A 22,553-nucleotide genomic window follows, 5' to 3' on the forward strand; every position below is an offset into this window, starting at 1 on the left:
AAGACAAACTCGATCATACATTTTATGTTTTATTTATAAGCCTCCACTCCCATAGCGGCTGACCACCACCAGAATATTGCTTCAGAGAATCGCCATCTCTCCTTTCTTCCAGTCTGTGCTATGTGTTCTCAGTTTAGTGCCCAAACTCCAAGGGTGAGTGCTATGTTTATGCTCAAAAAAGAAAAAAAAAATACATGGTAAGAGAGATTTCACTATCAGCTTCCTGCTTACAATAGATGCATAACCTCGGGAAAGCAGAGCTGACGTTCTGTTCTGGAATCCTCTGAGACAATAACCTTATTTACGCCAGGTGCAGTTGTGTGGTGCAAACTTTCAATTCAGTTAGATGCTCCGTAGTGTCTAGTGATGACCTTTCAGCTGCTTGTCACCACCTTCCCGTTAAACTCTTGGTCTGCTTAAAATAGAGCACCAATACCTCTGGGCACCACACTTTTGAAAAAACAAACTAAACCATCAGATAAGACCACAGGGACTTGGGCTTTATCTAATGCTACACACTCTTAAAATGGAGTCACTTTTCTGCCAACCCAATATGTCCATGAAATAGGCTAGCTGCTGCTACGAGAATAATTATTCTTCCACCTAAGGTGGCTCGTATGGTCTCAAGGCCTTGCAAGCGTCCATTTATACTGAGATGGATTGGAGATAAAGCAAACATGCGTTGGCACTTCAGGCAGACAACGATCGTCAGGCGTGCCACATTGTGACAGCTGGAGAACTGCCCTGTGGCCTGATGGGAGAACACACTTCTGTATTTCCCACAAACCAGTATGCATGGAAATGTGCTAAATGTCCAAAGACAGACACCAGAAGGGTCCAAAAGACCTTCATAGCTGAATTGTCTAAATTTTCAGGCCAACGGCAAACACGTAAGTCCCTATGGAATCTTCAAGTCACTTGTGCTGGGTCGTTCTCTATGATCGAACGCCAAGTTGCAATTAAATGTAATTCAAGATACACATAATTGAGGCTCACCCCGAAAGAAATAGTGCCTGCGAGATACAAAATGAGAAAATGTGCAGAATCCTTGACAGGTTTCATGGAAACAAAATTGATTTAAAGAAATCCACATGCATATGTACTGTAGTGATTGATTCATCCAAACCAAAATATACTATTGATGCCAACAGAAATATAGACACAATATATTTCTCAAAACAATATTAATGCCATTAGTGATGTGAACTGAAAGTGGCAATATCATTTCTGCAGCCATTTTGTAATTTATATGGAACATCCAGTTCACGTTTGACCTTGTAAGGCAAAATAAGCGTTTCTACGTCTGCAGTAGATGTATTTGTATTGTATAGTTACAAATTAGTTCCCAGTGATTCATGAGGTCATCTCAGGCTAAATGTGAGAGATCCCTTAGGGGTATCATAATACACTTCCTAGTAGGGGAATAAGTATTAACAGCTGAAGCCATGAGAACAGGGACATCTATATTTTCAAGGAAAAGAAAAACTGACACAGGAAATTTCAATCCTATCACAAAAATGAGTTGCAACCGACATTCACTCTGTTCTTTTCCAGAGTCACTGAAGGATATCGACAGGAGGTAATTGAATTAATCAAACATTAAACATCAAAGACGTTAAAGTTGATCCTGTTCAATCAAAACATTTGTTTTGTTTATTAATTAAACTGTCAAATAAAACATAGTGTAAATGTTTGAACTGAATTCTAATCCAGTCAGTAGTATCAATCTCATAGGCTTATATTCTGACACACAAACCGTAAAGGTGAAGAATTCCGTTTTGTGTGTAAGGGTACAGATACAAAAGGTAAGAACAGAATTACATCAAGTTAAGTCTTTGACTTTGATTTCAGCGAGTCAGATAAATGCTTCTTTGTCGCAAAATGGAGAATCACAAGTAAGATCATCACAGGTCAATAATTTTAGAGCAGCAAATACTCATTCTGCCCAAATGAATGAGTTCCCCAGTTATTTGAAGTGTTGCCATTGCCACTGAGGGTCTATGTGGGTCCTGAGAGAGGGGGCAGGGCTTCTACTCAAGTGGAGAAAACCAAGTCAGTTCATTCAGTTTCAGGTCATCTTGAAAAATTCAAAGGTCTTCTGTGGTGCTTAGAGAATTCCAATTTTATCCTAGACATGCGCCTTGCGAGTTTCCAAGGGACTTCCAGTGACTGGATGGCAGCCCATGGGCACGTATAGTCCAGTACTATTGGGAAGTACCCCAGAAAAGGCCAATGTTTACTTTTCATCAATCTGGTGACCTGCCCTCTACTTTTAGCATTGCAAGCTGACCAAATTAGAATGTTATGCCTAGCAGTAAGAGCAGTTTTTTATTGCATCTTGGATTTCAGTTTCTGCCAAGAATTAGATACTGAATTGGAATTAACCACTCTCTTGCCCATAATCTCAGTGTACTTGGTTTCCATAACTTTTGAACTGCTCATTACACTGTGCCTTCATTAGTTTAGAAACACAGATCTGCCCATATAATTCTTCCAAACTTCATTATTTCTTAGCGTGGTGTTTCACACACTTCCTAATCTGGCCTAGCCCTGCACTTTCACTCTCTCCTTTCACTTTCTGTAGTAGAACTGGATTTCTCAGTCATACGAGGCTATTCGCTGTTTCCCACTGAGACATCGTTTTCTGCTTTCTTTTCTTTTTGTGGTGTTCCTTCTACCATTGTTTCTCTCTTCATGGATATTCATATTTCAAGGACTATCACAAACGTTAGTTAGCCACCCCCTGGCACACTTTCTCGAACTTCTTGAGATAGAATTAATGAAATCCCTAGCTTTGTTTCTTTAGTACATTATACTGGTATTACCATATTATAACTAGCCTTGTGCCTTCAAACAAACTTTTCAAATTAGACCACCCCCCCAAGTCACTCCTTGCTTATACCAATGCCCTTACCACTCACCATTTTTATTTGATCCCCGATATCATATAGGGGCTAATTGGGCAATTCATGTCCTAATGTCTCCAGTGCGCCAAGATTCTAGTGCTGGGTAGGATCACATTTAAAGAGGCTTGACCTCAATATAAAACAGTTTAATGCCCAAGACGGAGCTTGCAAAATATGTATATACTTCCCTCCTTGCCTTTACTTTGACTAGTTTATTTTCTCCTGAGAAAGTTCAGAAGTAAGAGGTGAAAAGAAATGTTTTGGCTCATGTTCACAGGAAGGGGAAAACATCCATGTAGCTTAGAGCCAACAAATCTTACTTCTTACCTTCTTACTATGAAATCATAGCAGAGAAACCCTAGACAGAGGTCAGGGAGGTTTTGTTTTTAAGTTTTGCCCAGAGTTTAATTCATTGCATCATCTATGAATCACTACTTCTTGTCCCTGGGACTTCTTCATTGGGGAAATCAGAGGTTGGATTAGAGGGCCTATATCCCCTTCCAACTTGAACATATATGGTTCCATAAGTCCACCTCTGAAGTGCTGTAATCCCAAGGAAACTGGCTACTAGGTCTTTGAATGGCTTGGTGTTCTAAGAATAACTTGTACAGTGGATCCTTCTGTTCAAATTTAAAACTGCACTTTTTAATTGTAAGATATGGTTTGGATATTTTTTTGGAATTTGCTTTGTTCTCATGCCTTAGACGTATGTGTCTAGAAATGGAGAGAAGTGAGGAAAGGGGCAAGATTCAGAATTGAACAATATCAGTGATTTATGAGTAAGATTGTTTTGCTTTGTTGAAATCACATCCTTGAGTCCCTGGAAACCCAAGGAGGAATGTGTTATATATGTCTCAGAACCGGCTGCAGATGAATTCATTACCAGTGGGCTTCAAGGAAGTATGTGTTAACACTTGTTATCCAAGAGTGTCCTGTCCATAGAGTCCCCTCCATCACCTCACGGTCTGCCGTATCCCACAGGCCACCAATGGTTCACCCCCAATAAGGAAAATGCTGCCGGTGAATGAGGTTTTCTACTTGGGTCACAAAGAAAGACACAGTGCCGCACTCTGGAGGTTTACAATGAATGGTTGTTTGTATTTATTTATTTATTTATTTATTTATTTATTTATTTTGGAGTTTCAGCCGTTTGTACGGTCGTTTGTCTGAACCGTTTCTATGTGACATTAGAGGAAGTTATTTAATTGTTCAGAGCTTCCATCTATTCACCTGCTACAACAAGCATATCAGCTTCACAGGGTTGTTGTGAGACTTTATAAGATGATGCTTATGAAGACATATTTTAAACTGTTAGGCACAATGGACATGTGGGTTATTATAACCAGTTGGACAAGCAATGGCCAATAAAGTTATTTTTCTTTCCTGACCCCCCCGAAGACAATAATTTTCTATGCACCAGATTCTTTTGTCATCATTGTCTTGTGAAGTATGGTCTGCTCCATTTACGTCTAGTAAATGTGCCAGTTTGGTAGCTTTGGATCCGATTGACCACATTTTCTGTAAATCCATTCTGAGCTGGACTCCTTGTTTTTGTTGGAAATCTAGACCATTAATTGATGCCGGTGGCAGCCAAGACTTTACCACAATTGAAGAAATAACCATGGAAATCAGACTTACACCTGAATTCCTTTACATTTCTCCATTTAAATCTGATCCTCAAAGTATTTGTTTTACTCATTATACTGCCTAATGTGCTTAAAATAAATCAGGACCCAGTCAGCACTCAAATCCTGGGGTAATTGGAGTTTTTGATGTCAGCAGTAGTATTCACGTGTATTCTATCATGAATGCCTACAGTGTGTGTGTGTGTGTGTGTGTGTGTGTGTGCGTGTGTACAAGAAATATGTACTAAGAGAGTTCCTTTGCCTGCAATTACAAGTATTATTTGGGGGTATTTTTAGGTCCTCTATGAATAGGTATAAAATGCTGCTATCTAATAGGGATAAAAGGCTATTTGCTTTCCTATACCAGTCTTACCTGAAGAAAACAGGAAGGGAAATGAATTGGCTGAATATATTCCAATTTATCACCGCAGCCATATGTATAATATTTCTCAAAACTAAATAAATGATTCCATATGCTTAGGAGACAAGTCAGCATATGGATATAGTACTTAGACAAATTAATACCTACTCTGACATTAATTAATTAATGAGTCTTTAGAAGAGCAAGTAAAAGAACACACATAAGACAGAAGACATATTTGATTGTGTTGAGTCGATAGTCAGTAAGAGTACCCTGTCTGTTTAAAGTCTGTGCAGTATTTTCTAATGAATAACAGTTGGGGAACAAGCTAAGAGGTAGGGATTCGGGCAGCTAAAACTTTCATTCATTCAATACTATTATTTAAGGTGTTGGAGGTTAGGGAGCTCTCCTTTAAGGTTCTGAGCAGAGAAGGCTTCACACAAAGAACTGATGAGAATCCACTGATGTCTGCCTGATCTATACTTTGGGACCTGGCTCTATACTGAAGGCTTCTCTTCACTTACCCACTCAGTAACCAGCAGAAACCATGGAATAGCAGAGACGTTGTGAGGCTGGCTACAATTTGGACCCCAATTCTGATTTGTGGGGTTTTTTTCCTGCACCACCAAGCAATTCTTGGATACCGGCCGAGTGTCCTACAATTCAACTAATGTCAGACAACATTTATTCAGAGATAACATTGAATTTCACAAGTTAAAGGCTCAGTCTTAGAAAAATGCCCTCCGTTTCAGATGCCAATAGGAAGTCCAGGTTGTTACCTATGCTTCTGACCAACTGGCTATAAATCACAGTTCCCATGACTCCCTCCTGGGGTTCAATGAATTTGCTAGAGTGGCTCACAGACCTTGGAAAACTAGTTTACTCACCAGATTACTGGCTTATTACAAAGGATATAAAAAGACGTGTTTTGACAGCCGGATGAAGAGGTGAGGGTCCCAAACAAAGGTGCTTCTGTCCCCATGGGTTGGGTCTAGCACAGCGGCATGTGAAAGTGTTCTGGTCCCCAACCTAGAAGCTCTATGAACTCCATACTTGTAGGTTTTTATGGAGGCTTCAATACATAGGCCCGACTGACTAAATCATTGGCCATTGACTGAACTCCATCTCCAACCCTTCTCCCACCCAAAACCCTAGAGGTCTGGGAGTGGGACTTAAGGTTCTAACCCTCTAGTCACAAAGGTGATTGATACCTCTTGTAGCCAGCCTCCATCTTTAGATAGGGTCCAAAAGTCACCTCATTAGCATAACAAAATGTACGTTTACTTTCATCACTTAGGAAATGCCTAGGATTTCAGGAGCCCTGTGCCAGAATAAGGGACAAAGACCAACTATATATTTCATGATATCACACTCATCCTGTGCCTTTGGGTTTATCATAGGTGGAAAGGAAGCAGAGGAGAGGGGCTGTGTGGAGCAGTGACCTTGGATACCAGCGAAGGAGCTCAGTGGTGGTCAGACCAACACCAGCAAGATCAGCCACTTCTCCCTTGGGGAGGATTGAGCAAGGGTACAGAGCCAGAGACAGGGCCCAGGTTCAGGCCAGTGCCCACTGCGGGGATGCAGAAGGACAGCAGAATTTTCCCTGAGCCAGGGCCCAGAGCTGAGTGCTCCAGAAGAGACAGAAATGCTCACAAAATGGTCCTGCGTTGAAGAAGCTAAATGGCCTATGAAAAAAGACACCACGTGTTGATTTTTTTTTTTTTTTTTTTTGCAGAGAATGAAGACAAAAAATAGTCCCATAGGTTCTAAAAAACAACATCTAAGAAAAATGTCTTTGGCATGTATAAGCTTTAAATCAAAGTCTTTAAGAGAAATTGGAGGACATTCTGAGTGGACAATGTTGGCATTTTGCAGAAAATAGGAATGTGTTTTTCTGAGGTCTGCTGTTCTTCATTTTGGCTCCACAATAACAAGAACAATATTTGCTGTGACAAAATCAGTAGATTTGTTCTGATAATGGAGTGTGATATTTGAAATGAAGACTGACCTAAATATTTCAGTTTGGTTGGTCCAAAGAGATGGGTGCCATGTTGGTATTGGGTGTAAGGCAATGTAACAGCAGCATTCTGTGCTACTCTTTGCAAGAAGTCTGTGTCCTACAGTACACCAGAACATTCCTTCCAAATGGGGTGGTGTTTTTATTTTTTTATTTTTGAATTTTGTTTTGTATGGGGGGAGTGTTTTCAAGATCAGGCAAAGCAGAGAGATGCTCTTCATGCTATAGTTTAAACTATGTGCCCTGCCACATGTCCCCTCCTCATCTTTCTATTCTGTGTAGAAAATGCTGAACCCGCAGAGCTCCATGGGGAATGATAGAATCCCTGAGATGATTCCACAGAGTGCTGCGGCCTTATGTACCTATAATGAGTAGGGCATATTGAAGGGAATTAAAAGTCTCTGTAGAAACTCACTGAGGCAAAATCATTTTTCAAAGGTTGGTTTGAGACGTTGTGACCTCAAAGTAATAGAAGAAGAAGAAGCCCAAGATATGAGGCAAAAAATATAGACTGTGGAGGGCAGGCAGCACCACAAAATGTCAGCCAGGATGTTTACCTCTGTAACTAGTGAGGAAAAATTGGAAGTTCGTAGCAAAATCCACTGTACTCTTTAATTATACAAAGCTTCATCTGTTTCCCATGGTGTGTGGAATTTGCCATCATCAACAAAACCTTTTGATGTCTTCATAAAGACCCAGCTGAAGAACCCCTTCTGGTCTCAGCAAAAAGACACGTCTCCCCCAAGATCCCCATCCTTTAGATCAAGGGGCTTTGGACTTAGAGTTGGCAAAGCCAGATAAGCAATTCCTTTGTAGAATTCTGACTTGATGAAGTTTCCAGAAATGTAAATAAAGCAAGGGGTCAGCAAACTATGGCCCGAGGGCCAAGTCTGGGACGTAACCATACTCATTTATTTATGTATTGTCTCTGGCTCTCTTTGTGTTACAATGGCTGAGGTGAGTAGGTGCAACAGAGGATATGACCCACAAAGCTGAAAATATTTCTATCTGGCCCTTTCTAGAAAAAGTTTGCTGACCTCCGGAATAGATTCACCCAAGACATCACTTGTCACAAAGCAGCAGCCAAGCCTCTTCGACTAGAACCTTAGATAGTCTTCCATTCATTCTGTTTGTTCACTTACAGTCGTTGAATACCTACTATGTGCCAGGCACTATTCTGGGATACTTAAAGGGACAAAAATAGAGAAGAAAAATTCCTTTTTTCATGGAGCTTCCTTTCTGGTAGGGGGAGACAGACCGTAAATAATAAATATGACAAGTGGATTCTATTGTAGAAATTGGTTTAGATGCTGAGGCAAAGACCAGAGCAGGTGTACGTGGGTGGGAGCCTTTGGAAAGGGCTACAACTTGTGGGAGTCATGGAGAGCTTGTCTGAGGAGGTGACATCTGAATGAAGTCGTGGAAGAAGTGAGGGAGTGATCTCTGCCTCTCTGCGGGGAGACTGTTTCAGGCCAGTGAACAGCCGATTAGAAAGCCCTGAGTAACCTCTATAGCATTCTGCCTTGGTCCTCAGCTTAGGAGCACAGTTTGGTGTCCAGACGTATGGAAACAATCTCCAAAGTCCACCTGCTGAAACCCAGGCAAATTCTAACAACCCCTGAGGATTGTGATCCAGTGAAGCTGGGATGGGGACTGGAGATTTGTATTTCATGAAATGGGGAAACATTTTAGGTTTCCCAGGTGTCTCTTTTTAGGAACCACGGCTCTAAATCAAAGTAAGAATGCCCTCTAAATATACTGAGAGTCATCCAGCCCCTGCTTGAACATTTCCAGTAATGGGAAGCTATTAACTCTTTTAGAGAGTTCACTCCATAAAATATTTATAACATTTAATTAATTTATTCATTTATTCAAAAAAATGTGTAGCTTTCCGACTGTGAAGCAGGTATTGGGGATATGAGAACACATGTTCTGTGCCTTCGTCGTCTTTTGTTTGTTTCTGATCGCAAAATGTCTATATTTTCATTTTAGACATTGGAAAAAACAGTAAAACACACAGAAGGAAAATTGTTCTTCATCTTACAGGTAGCAATATTAGTATTTTAGTGGATTTAATTGTTTTTTTTTTTAATTTTTCTATGTCGTAAAGATTGAACTGTCTTATTTCAACTAAAATGTGTAATGAATATTTGCTTCTACAAAATATTTTTCTATTACGTCTTTTAAATGAACAGCTTGGTGGGGTGCCTAAGCTGTGATAAGGCAACTTCGGCTCAGGTCATGATCTCACGGTTTGTGGGTTCAAGCCCCACATTGCGCTCTGTGCTGAGAGCCCAGGGCCTGCTTCGGATTCTCTCTCCCTCTCTCTCTGCCCCTCCCCTGCTCATGTTCTCTGTCTCTGTCTGTCTCAAAATGAATAAAACATTAAAAAATTCAAAATAGCAACTTAGTATTCCATTTTATATATGTAATATATATAGCATATGTATGTATATACATATGCAATATATGTTTCTTATGGCTATAGTTTATTTCAAAGTGTTCATTATAAAAAATGCTGCCATTAATTTTTTTATAAACTTTTTTCAGCATTTCTAATTATGTAGGTAAGTGTCTATAAGTGGAATTTCTGTATTAAATGATATAGGCTTTTAAATCTTTTGAAATACGTTGCCAAATTGCCTTTCCAGAAACAATGATCCAATTTCCATCCCCATTTCAATTATATGAAAATATTCATGTTTTTATACCCTTGGCAATACTGGTATTTAATTTTTTTTATTATTAAAAAGCTATAATTACTACTAGAAAGTTTTTTTCTTGCAGTGAGCTCCATTTTGCCTATTCAAATTTTCAACCTATTGATCTGACTTTTGTCTTCTGGATCTTTGTCGAGTCAATTCAATGCCTTTTCTTTAAGATGGAACTTCAAATATTTAAAAAATAATGATCATGCCTCCACTGTTCTCTGTTCCCAGTTATCTTTCTTTCCTTCAATAATTACTGCTATAACCCACTTTCTGGACTCTCCACAGTTCTGGCCTCCCTGTTCTAGATAAGCCTCAGTTAATCAGCCCTTCTCTTAAAATGTGGTGGCAAAGATTAAACCAAGGACTGTCATGGCAAGAACACTGCCTTCTTTGTTCCAAACAGGATACTTCTAACTGGTGCAAGCCTGGCAGGCAGTAGCTATTTTTGCCACATCGTTGTTCACAAACGTTGTTCATAAACCATGCCACATCATTGGTTCGTAAAGAGATTGATATCAATCCAAGTTCCCAATCACTTTTGTAAACAATCTTGTGGTCATATCAGGCATCATCTGCATCTCACTGGATGAAGTTGTTTTCAGAGGCACAGAGTGCAACTTTCATAGAAATCAATGCAATCATTAATTCTAGTTTGTCAAGTTCTTTTTCAAAAGTGATTTCATCACCAGATGTCTATCTTCTACAACTCGATAAGGCTATCTCTTGACCTATAGTAATTAAGAAAAAAAAGTAGGTGATATCAGTTGCCACACCCTAACAATCTGTCATTCATCCATCGATCAACAGACTCTAGGTACAACACTTAGGGAAAGCATGCTAGTTGTTCATTCAGTGTGTGTGTGTGTGTGTGTGTGTGTGTGTGTGAGAGAGAGAGAGACAGAAACAGAGACAGAGAGAGAGAGAGAGAGAGAGAGAGAGAGAGAGAAAATTTCTGTTCCTAAGGATATAGAGGAAAACGCTGTGAAACAAACCACAAAGAAATTTTAAACTGGCTGAAATCAAAATATATTCTTTGCATGGTGTTTCCTTGACTTCCCTGATAAGATTTCTTTTTTCCTTTTTTTTTTTTTTTTTTTTTTTTTAATGAAAATTAGTTTGGCACGACTGGTTGATTGTTCATATTGATTCCTTGATTTCATCTGTATTCCAGAATACGGACTGGGTCAATAGCAAGCTGAGATTGATGTACTTCCTAGTTTATAACTTCATTTGTCTATTTTGAAACATTGGTGTATGTGTCCATATATCATCTACTGGGATACCTTGTTTTCATGGCAAATTAAGTGGTTTTTGTTTGTTTTGTTTTGCTTTTTCTCCAAATGGCCTGGTGTGTAACTTATTTGAGTCTTACGACTTCTAATTTATTTTGAGCAAAGAGATTTTTTTTAGATATCTTCTAGCACCTTGAACTCCGGTTATCTGATAGCTGTGCTCATTATCTACATTTTCCAATTTGAAAGTCATTTTTCTTGATGTAGAGGATGATCTTTTTTTTTTTTTTTGGTTATATACATATTATATTTTGCAAAGAAAGTGCTACAAAAAAGGAAAGAGAGAGAGAGACAGAGAGAAAAGGGGAATGATAGAGTATGATCTTAAGTAGGAGTCAAGGATATGTGCTTTGGCACTATTTGTTAATAATATGTTATTCATCTCAATTTGTAGATTTAAGCCTTTCTCACTCTTCATATTATGGACATAGTGTTAATCACCCAGTTTATTGTTCTTAACACTTTGCCACATCTGTGTTTTAATGTAGGTCTTGTCTTCATATATAAAAGGAAGCGTCCTTATCACAGCTGATTGTACCTGTCAAACAACTTAGATTACTGAAAAAATAGTTTAGCTCTGGCGGTATTTATATTTGAACAGATCAGTAGTAGCATGGGTTGCTTTTAAGTTTTCAAAGCATTTTGTACCTTTTCTTGTTAAAAACTAGACCCAGTCATAAGATTAGATGGGTCCCAAGTCTAAGTGACTTTCTGGCCTATGCAATGCCAGGTGGTGATGAACAAGGTAGAGATACATTTTCTTAAGAATAAGAAATATGTATATCTATATGTGTATGCATGTCCTTATGTATATGCATATGTGTATATATCCATACTCTGTACTCCTGGGAGTTTCCACAGTTTCTACATAGCATAAAATAAATTTAGAATAAAACTAATTGGCCTTTAACTAAATATAAAGAGAAAAATCCAACCATTTCTATGTGAGAATCATCTTAAAATAAAACAACGCAATATTTGAATATAGTTTTTTCTAGGGTGACCCAACATCCCCATTTGTCCAAGACTGGGAGGATTTCCCAAAATGCAGAACTTTCAATGCCCAAACTGGGAAAGTTCTGGGCCCACTGGGCTGAGTTGGTCATTTTATCATTCTCTTAATTCTCCCCAGGTGCCCTTTCCTCCCCATTTTAAACCTAAGACGGTTGACAACTTTTCAATTCTAATATAATCAGGTTATTTTCTTGGTTTTTTTGTTTGTTTGTTTTTGTTGTTGTTGTGTGTTTTTCTTTTTGGCAAATTTCATTTTTCCAAGCTTTCAGATGCTGTTTCTGGCTATTCTACAGACTCTTCTTTCCTTCTTAAAACCACACTCCCTTATTTTTTTCTCTCCCCAGCCCCTCTTTCTTGCTTTCTTCCCCCATGAGAGAACATCTAATGCAAAGAGTTTACCTTTAACGTTTCCATAGTATTTAGAGACTATGAAATGATCATTAATACCTCCAGTTAATTTGTATCTCTCTTTTCGTTGGGAAATTCATGTTACGTTTATACCAATCGCCTATATTTTGTGTTCTGGAACCCAAACTGAAGCAATGAGAGAGGAAGATAAGTTTTATGACATTCTTTTAAAGGTCTGAAGTAACCAGCACGGCAAATCTTAGATGTAGCGGCATGGTCTTGAAGCTTATATCCCCAAATGCTAACAAAATGATGGAACCCTCACTGGGTTGACAGAGGCAAAGTTCACACAGGGCCCAGTTATATCAGTGTGGACTCCAACCATTCTTACCTATGCATCATTGGATATCATAAACAGGGATTGTAAATTCTGGGATTGTTTGCCAAAAGTAGTTCACCAATTCATATCACATGATGTTTACAACCTGGAAGAGACTTTTGATCAGGTATAACCTCTTCATTTTTCACTTGGAGCAATTGAGATACATAGAGATAAAGAGAATTTGCTGATCTCAAAACCCCAGTTAGTAGCAGAGTCGGGATCCCCATCACTTGGGATCTATAGCCTCATTCTCCACTCTAGGCTGTTAAAGAGGAGGGGAGGAGACAAAGTTATAAAGGCAAGAGTTGTTAATAATCCAGCCTCCTTATGCCACATCTGGAGGAAACAGGCTTGAAACAACTTTGTAAAGTATCTCCTCCCTTGTTCCTCTTTGGCCATCCTGAAATCTGAGGAGCTTACCAATGACCAACATTGGGGTCCCTGGCTTTCATACTTTCATTCTTGCTCATTAGTGCCCAGAGTTGGCCCCTAATCCATGCCTTGCTCTTCCTATCTTCATTCTCCTGACCGTACAGGTTTAATTTATGTGCATGCATTTTTAATTTATGTAACTCTTGCCTCATTTACGCTTCGTGACTGTCTAGAGCATTGACCTAATTTGCCGACAAAAGTAACATGGTTGACATGGCGCCTTCACCCTGAAATGATTTTCCCTTTGTCTCTTCCTATCTGCCTACTTTTATTCATGGCCTTTAACTTTGTTGATTATGTGCCTTATTTCTGTTTATCATAAAGCCTCTACATAGCCAGTAATCACTAAGCTTTTTGAACACAGTGTGCTGTTAAGGCACAGCCCCTTGAGGTCTGCATTTTCCCCCATTTTCCTTACACCCTAAAAACTTACATATCTTCTTAAATGCTTTAAATCCTTTGGAAAAAAGACTTAGGCTCTGTGGGGTGCATGGGTGGCTCAGTTGGTTGAGTGGTTTTTTATTTCAGCTCAGGTAATGATCTCATGGTTCCTGGGATCGAGCCCCGTGTTGGGCTCTGCACTGACAGTGTGGAGTCTGCTTGGGATTCTCTTTCTTCCTCTCTGTCTCTACCCCTCCTCTGCCTGTGCTCTCTCTCTCTCTCTCTCAAAATAAATAAACAAGCATTAAAAAAAAGAAATAAAATCTTATGCTCTGAAGCTTGTTTTAATGAGATGAAGCCGTAACCCACAATTAGTTTTAAGTTAACTTTTTATTTGGGGATAAGTATAAACTATAGAAAACAAACAAAAAAGTGTTGCAAAGAAAGCACAGAGAGTTCCCGACGTCTTCATCCCATTATTCTTTAATATGAACATCTTACATAACCAAAGTGCTTTTTGATAAAACTAAGAAATTAACATTGGTACACTGCGATTCACAATGTAGACTTTATTTGGATTTCACCAGTCTGGCCACTAACTTTGTCCCTTTTCCACATCAAGATCTTATCTGTGGTTCCACACTGCATTCAGTCATGACATCTTGGTCTCCTTTGATCTGTGACGAAAATCAAAGTCTTCTTATTTTTCACGATCTTGACAGTTTGGAAGACTGCTGGTCAAGCGTTTTGTTGTATGTTACCCAATTTGGGTTTACCTGACATTTTTTTCTCATGATGAGACTAGGTTGTGGGTTTTCAAGGAAAATATCACAGAGGTGAGTGCCCTTCTCATCACATCATATCGAGGCTGCACATTATCAACATGGTTTATCACAGGTGATATTGAGCTTAATCCTTTGCTAAGGTGGCATTTGCCAGGTCTTTCCACCGCAGAGTTACTATTTTTCCCTCGGCATATGCTCTACTCATTGGAAGTGAGGCACAAAGTCCAGCCCACTCAAGGGGAAAGAGACAACCTCTAATCTTTTAACCTATTACATCTCGGCCCGTCAAGTTCCTTCATTTCAGATTCTAAGCAGCTCCACCACTAGGTGGACCACACTTATTCTAAGTTTCCTTCCCCCTTTCTAAACACTTTCCTTCTCTGGTGACCAGCTCCCCAAAACTTCCCCATTTTCATACACCCTTTTTCTCTTCTCTGCAGCACCGATCTGGCTTTCCTTGTCTTCACCTGAAACTTAGCATGGCATCCTGCAGCTGCTTATCTCTGCCTGGTTCTGGAAATTCTGAGTCAAAAGATGAGGTGGTTTGGACTAGAAGGTTATTCGTGAAGGAAAAAGAAGCTAAATTTAGCCTTAACAGATAAAGAGTTAACATGACTCTCTTCACAAGTTAACAACTGGTGGGATAGCAGTAAATGTTGTCATCTAAGGATTTCAAGGAATATCCAAGGAGACGCAGAAATCCCTGGGGAAGAAGGCCCTCTTTATTGATCTTACGCTTACCTCCTAACACATTAAATGGCACTACATACATACCCAATACATGTATATTTACAGAGAGGAGATACATAGATGTGGATATAAGCACATACCAATTTCAACATAGCAAGCACACATAGAAAAAGCAAAGCACTAAGAGAATCAAAGCACTACTTTTGCAGCCTGACCTCCCAACAGAGGCACGGATTCAGTGACTGGGTGTGAATCCCAGCTCAGCCACTTACTGGTTGTGGGATCATTGGCAAATTATTTACCATTTCTGTGATGATCTTTAAAAATGGGTATATTATTAGCACCCATGATACAGAGAAGCTGTGAGAAAGAAGTGAATTAATCCATGTAAAGCACTTAGCTGAGTCCCTGGCACATAAGAAATAATCAGTCAATATTAATTTTCATTACTGTTACTATTCACGAAGGCTTGGGTTTATTTATTTATAGACTCTTAGGGCAGTTTTAGGTTCATAGCTAAATTGAGAGGGAGATACAGAGATTTCCCAAATACTCCTTGCCCCACCCCCCCCCCCCCGACATGCACAGTCTCCCCCTTTATCAGCAACCCCCACCAGAGTGGTACATTTGTTTCCACTGAGGAACCTATACTGACACATCATTATCTCTCCAAATCTATAGTTTACCTTCGGGTTCACCTTTGGTGTTGCACATTCTATGGTTTTGGACAAATGTGTTATGACGGATATCATTACATTATCGTACAGAATACTTTCACTGCCCTAAAAATCCTCTGCACTCTACCTGTTCAAGCCCCCAACACGAGCTGCTCTTTAAAGTAAGACCATTTATAGTCAAAACAACAGAGAAAGATATCCACACATATTAAATTGTTCCTTTGTGGTAGATGAACCCCATCTCTCTCTTTTAAAACAAAGTTATCAATGTACTCCAACCTAATCTTTCATGCTAAACTTTTTCCTGCAGTTTGAGTTCCCTAATTTTAAGTATAATGGCTGTGCAATGACTCAATGTGAAAATGAGACCCTGGCTGAAAGTGTTGGTTTTCTTTCCCTGGATACAGAATAGCACCAGGCAGAAAGAGCTCCCTGATCTAGGTGTCTGGGCTTTAGGAATCCAAAGCAGGGCAGGGGCCTCAATTCTGAGGTTAGATTATGCAGACGACTTCGGCGGTACTTAAATCTTTATCAATGGTGACCTTTAGGCAGGCATTAGTTTCATATTTTCCAAAAGACAGATCAATTAGACCATACATCTTTACCAATTAGGCTTCTTCTTCATTGGTAGATCTGGTCATGAATTATTTGTAGACATGGTTTTGAGATTAGCTACCAACGGTTTTTCTGCAACGTAATTTAGTTAGCAAATTTAAAATATTGTGAGTGACTACAAGTACCTGATCCCAAAGAAATGCTGAGTTGGGATGCCCTGTATTAACTTCATTATGCAAATAGGCATCCCAAGAGAGCCATCCCAAAGACTATTAGCCTCTTTCACCTTTAATAACCTAAGATCTCCGGTTCGTGATGTGTGCAGATGAAAATATGTTCCGCCTGTGGGTAAAGGTGTTATTAATGCAGAATTCTTTAGCTTCTTTCCCCCTACACTAGAATTCTATTTTGGCAAACCTCTTGGGTTTGGTTGTCAGAGAGAAAAAACCCTGTGAGTCCTGCAGTAGAATCTTGAGTGGATCTTGGTAAATTTAGACGGCCAGGATACTCTTCCCGGACTGCTGTCTGTATTTGTGAGTCATACCACACCTCCCCTGCCCTGTCGTACAACTGATTGTGTTGCAGATGCTCTAACTGGGTCTCCTTGGGTTGGAAGCCTTTGAAATGTGACCCTTTGTTTCCCTCTGTAGATGTGTGGAAATTGGCAGTTAGATTTCAGATACAGTCTCCGGTGCAGAAACTGCTGATACACGGGCAATGCTAGTCTTATGCAGATAGTGCCTTTATCTGGAAGGAAGTCAGCCAGGGTCCTCGGCAGGCTCAGAGAGAGTCTTACCATTTGGTAGCTGGAATGGTCACTTCCAAAAATGAAATGTAATCTTACAGCCTTCTGAGAAGATATTTGCTTGATGTGGGTGTCTGCTGACATTGAGAAGGCGTGAGAGTTCATGGGTCTGAAATAGTTACTATGGGTATTCCCGGCAGTTAATCATCAGTAGTTCTAGCCTTGGAGAAGGTCAAGAATGCTACTGATATAAGTGACAATCCGGACAGGCAGGATTTTCCAGCTTTGCTGATAGAGTAGCTCAATTCATTGGTGACTTATAAAGAGAATAAATAAAAAGTGTTGGTTTTTTTTTCTCCATCTTTTCTGTCCCCCAGTTTTCTGCTAGGTACTCCCGTCACAGGGAGGGTTTGAGTATAAAAATACAAAATGGTCTTTCTTGGAAGGGCCCAATGCAGAGAGCCTCGATGTTAACCTTTTGTGCCTTTGGAAATTCTTGGCAACAGGCTCCATCTCAAGTCTGTGGCTGAGCAATGACTGGAAGTGTGTTACTTATGTGCGTCCCAGGTGCTTAAAAAAATACCAAGAGGCCAAGGGAAAAAAATTGCACTAAAAATTCACCCAGAATTTTGGGGAAAGAGGTGACTACATTTGTTTCTTTTATTATCGACTATAAATAATCTGTTGTCGTCGTTTATCCAAGGCTCTCTTCTCTTTTCTTTTTATTTCTTTTTAATGTTTATTTATTTACTTTGAGAGAGATAGAGAGAGTGTGCACATGTGTGCATGAGCGGGGAAGGGGCAGAGAGAGAGAGAGAATCCCAAGCAGGCTCCATGCTGTCAGCGCAGAGCTTCATGCGGGGCTTGAACTCATGACGCTGAGGTCATGACCTCAGAGGATATCAAGGGTCAGGGGCCCAACTGACTAAGCCACCCAGGCACCTCTATCTTTCCTTTTTTCTGTGTACCCTGCATCATCTTTTCTCCCACCTCTTTCCAAGGATCTGCCATTTGTAAATGGCTGTGGTCATCGGTCTTCAGATATTAAAGAATATAGTAGTCCCACAATCTCCTCTATTCCTCTGTCCTGAAGTCTGACTTTCCTCCCATGGCTTCTTTTTGTGGCACTTTGCTTTTTTTTTTTTTTTTTTTTCTTTTACCTATACTTTCTTTTTTTAATTACTTTTTTTAATGTGTATTTATTTTTGAGAGAGAGAGAGAGAGAGATACAGAGTGAGAACAGGGAGGGGCAAAGAGAGAGGGAGACACAGAATCCCAAACAGGCTCCAGGCTCTGAGCTGTCAGGAAAGAGCCTGACACAGGGCCCGAACCAATGAACTGCAAGATCATGACCTGAGCTGAATGAAATTGGACGCTTAACTGACTGAGCCACCCAGGTGCCCCTATTTATACTTTCTTTAGAAGCTTCTTCCTTTCGGTAGGACCTGTAGTTTGTTTACTTCTTTTTTTTTTTAATGTTTATTTATTTTTGACAGAGAGAGAGAGAGAGAGAGAGAGAGAGAGAGAGAGAGAGTGAGCATGAGTGGGGGAGGGGCAGAGAGAGAGAGGGAGACACGGAATCTGAAACAGGCTCCAGGCTCTGAGCTGTCAGCACAGAGCCCCACTCGGGGCTCCAACTCACAGACCGTGAGATCATGACCTGAACGGAAGTGGGAGGCTCAACCGACTGAGGCACCCATGGCGCCCCTGTTTACTTCTGATTCTCAGCCTTGAAGGCTCCTTTCCTTCCTCTTCTGATGGATCTTTTCAGATGGATCTCATCCAAACATGTTTGTTCAGCCAACCTGTTCACAAAACATCTTTAACTGTCTTCAAGATTTCACATTAACGGATGCCTGGGTGGCTTAGTCATTTGAGCATCCAACTGTCGATTTTGGCTCAGGTCATGATCCCAGGGTCAAGGGATCGAGCCTCTGAGCTGGCCATGGAGCTTGCTGGAGATTCTCTTCCTCTCCCCCACTCACGTGCGTGCTCTCTCTAAAAGGAAAAAGAAAAAAAAAAAGGATTTTGTATTAACATGATCTCTTTAACCTTAGTACGTCTTCTTCACAGATGAGAAGCAGAGGCACTGATAGGTCAGATAACTCCCTAAGAACATACGGTGAATTACTGGAGGAGTGAAAATTGCAACAGGTATTCTGATTTCCAAGAGAAATTATTACCCTGGTGAGCTCCCACTTACAAATATGCTACTCCTGGACCAGCAGCATGGGCATCATCTGGGAACTGGTTAGAAATGCAATTTCTCAGGCTCTGCCCAGACCTACTGAATCAGCACTTTACATTTTTGTCAAGATCCCAGGTGATTCACATGCACATTAAAGTTTGAGTAACCTTGAACCAGACCTCTCTATTTTGAAGGACAGCTCTCTGAAATGAACTGCAAAGCGCCGATACGTTTGCTTTGTACCTGTGCGTTTTCCTGGAGTCCTGGCTGCCCTGATTGAAGTGTGTGCGTAGAAGACAGACAAAAACTTTGGCTCTGGTTTCAGTATGTGTCTGATCTCTCTTCTAGAATTTGGATTTCAGATAAGCTGTACTTGTAGAGAGTTTCAAGCAGCTAATGACAAAGCAAGTGGAACATTCTCTTCCAGACAATTAGGTTTTCTCTGTGCTTCTTTATTTGTGGTTTGCTGATTCAACTGAGTATCTGTAAACTTGCTGGTGACCGTGAAGGCATCATAGCTTTAACTGTATTTGGCTGACATCTGTGTCTCGGAATATATTGGCTGCCGTTTTCCAAGCACAGAAGGACATATGCCCTAGTGCTTCATGGGATATTTTCCATATCCAAAATGATTTTTTTTTATTGTTTCCCCAAATTGTAATAAAAGAGGTGTTATCTCCTTCATTCCCCTGACTGGATTTTAAATTTAGGGAAAGACCCGCCCATGCATTTGACAGCCGGAGGTGTAAAGTAAAAATTTTTTTGATATCAGAATTGAAATGAATCACCGGAATAGGGAACAGTTATGCGTATTTTCTTGTGGAAACTGTTGTCACATTTAACCTCTGTGATATCAGTTCCTGTATAAGGTACACATCCCAGCTTAGGATCTCATAGTATGGGAGCAGAGTGATCATGGAAAGTGAGTGTTAAAGCAATTTCCAGGGAGAAAAGAATGAAAAAAAAATGAAAATGAGGCTTGAGGGATCAAAACACATTTTTGAATATTTTTGTCCTTTTTTTTTTTTTTTTTTTTTCCTTTCTCCTTTTCAAATAAATGGCCTTTTGGTTGGAAAGACTATCTAGAAGGGACTGGAATTTGAAGCATGCCAGAATCCTGCAAATTGATGCATCTACCAGTGTTTCGAGATTGAATGTACTTCATGTTCCTGAACGTTTGTACCAAGTGAGAGCAGACCCCTAGAATGTACAGTTTTCAAGAGGATATGAGACAGTTCAGGGATGTTCCATAGACTGGCGGCCTGTGCCTAACATAACTCGAACCCAGAATTGGTGTTGTCCCTGCTAAACACCATGACAAGTCTCGGTGAGCTGACTTCCAGGAGTATATCTTCTGTGATCCTGCTAACCCCACAGGCCTGAAAACTGGGGTAAATGGTAACATGCTGACCTCTCCCACCTAAAATTCACCAAACCCACCACTTCCACTTCTAATATAATAGGGAGCCTGCATGTGACTGAGGTCTTCAGACAAAGGTCACAAATATAAGGCTCTAATGTTCAGAGATTTGCAGACAAAATATCCCCCCCAAACCTGACTTAAAATAGATTTTTCTGCTTAGCCACATACAAGTTTAATCCACTTTGTGAACTCCTGGCTGATTAGGAAGTGGGTGAGGAAAAGAAGCCAGCAACACCACGCCTGGCAGAATGGGGACAAATAAAAATGGTTGACGTGATCCTCCCCTCTCCCCCCCATCGTGGGCTCATTCCCCACATGTCCACAACGGGGAAGGCAATAGGCATTCAGACATGGTTTTAGACTCTGGCCATCAGTCAGGCTGGCAGCTGTCCTCACGCACACTCTCACTTTTGTGACCTTCTAGAGGAATATCTTGTACCCTCCCCTCTTTTCCTCCTATCACTGAAGATTGATTGCCTGGGTCTACCAAAAACGTTTAACAATTGAACTGAACCTGGCTGGTTCAGTCGGCGGAGCACGTGACTCTTGATTTTGGCGTTGTTGAGTGTGAGCCCCATGTTGGGTGTAGAGATTCCTTAAAAATAAAATCTTTTTTTTAAATTTGTTATTAAAAAAAATTTTTTTACATGTATTTATTTTTGAGAGACCGAGTGAGACAGAGCACCAGGGGGGAGGGGCAGAGGGAGAAGGAGGCACAGAATCCAAAGAAGGGTCCTGGCTCAGAGGAAGCCTTCAGCACAGAGCCTGATGCAGGGCTCAGACCCACAAACCGTGAGCTCATGACCTGAGCCGAAGTCAGTCTCTTAACCGACTGAGTCACCCAGGCGTCCCAAAAATAAAATCTTAAAAAACATACCTGTGGCAGTTGTTGATGATGATAACCTTGTAATTACAGAAAGTGATGCAACTTCTGGAAGGCAAGATAAAAATGTACCCTATTTCCACTTTTCCATGTTGACGCATTCACCTTACCTTCAACTTTGAAATTTCTAAACTGTGAGTGAAAGCGTGTTTTTTGACATTTATGGGGATGCTATTGTTAGCTCAGTCTTTATTGTTTAGGAGGTGCAAAATGATGCTATTTGAGAGGAAAATTTTAAATTCCCTGGCTTCCATGCTCTATGTGTATGTATGTATATATGTGTATATATATCCAATTTCACATTTAGAAAAAGAGGATTGTCTCAGTACCTGAAATGATACTTCTGTTGAAAATCTAAGTAGAGGGGCGCCTGGGTGGCGCAGTCGGTTAAGCATCCGACTTCAGCCAGGTCACGATCTCGTGGTCCGTGAGTTCGAGCCCCGCGTCGGGCTCTGGGCGGATGGCTCAGAGCCTGGAGCCTGTTTCCGATTCTGTGTCTCCCTCTCTCTCTGCCCCTCCCCCGTTCATGCTCCATCTCTCTCTGTCCCCAAAATAAATAAAAACGTTGGAAAAAAATTAAAAAAAAAAAAAAAAAGAAAATCTAAGTAGAAAATTCACACTGCAACCTACAGACGATAAGCCCTCTACATATTTTACATTGGAGATCGCCTAGAATATGTTTATGCTGCTCTAATTTCCTTCCTTCTTAGAATTATCTGCTACTGACTCTTGAAAGTTGAAGGAATAATGTGTGCTTGGAATCGTGGCTGTGTCGCAAACCAGTTCAAGCTCAAGGAAAGACATTGTGGAAGCCTTCAAGTTTCTATGTTTCACATATTATTTTCCCTTCTGAAAGCTTTCAGACACCTTTGGAATCCCTGCCTTGAAAGAGAATAAATGAAAAAGAACAGCATTCCTAAAAATGAACGATTCATCGGTGTTAGGTACAGAACTGTGGCTCTTGGCTGTGTCTTTCAAAGGGATATGTGGAGAGTGGCCTCTGTCGTGCACACATCCTCTGCCATTACCTGATGCTGGCCCTGAGCAGCTGTCCTGTTTACATCAGCATCTCAGGGTCCTAGATTCTCATGAGATAAATATTTCATGCTCACTTAACTTCCAACGCGGTGAAGATGTT

The sequence above is a fragment of the Puma concolor genome, chromosome C1 (assembly GCF_028749965.1).
Source record: "Puma concolor isolate L17-30 chromosome C1, mPumCon1.1.hap2, whole genome shotgun sequence".
In the NCBI taxonomy this organism is placed as follows: Eukaryota; Metazoa; Chordata; class Mammalia; order Carnivora; family Felidae; genus Puma; species Puma concolor.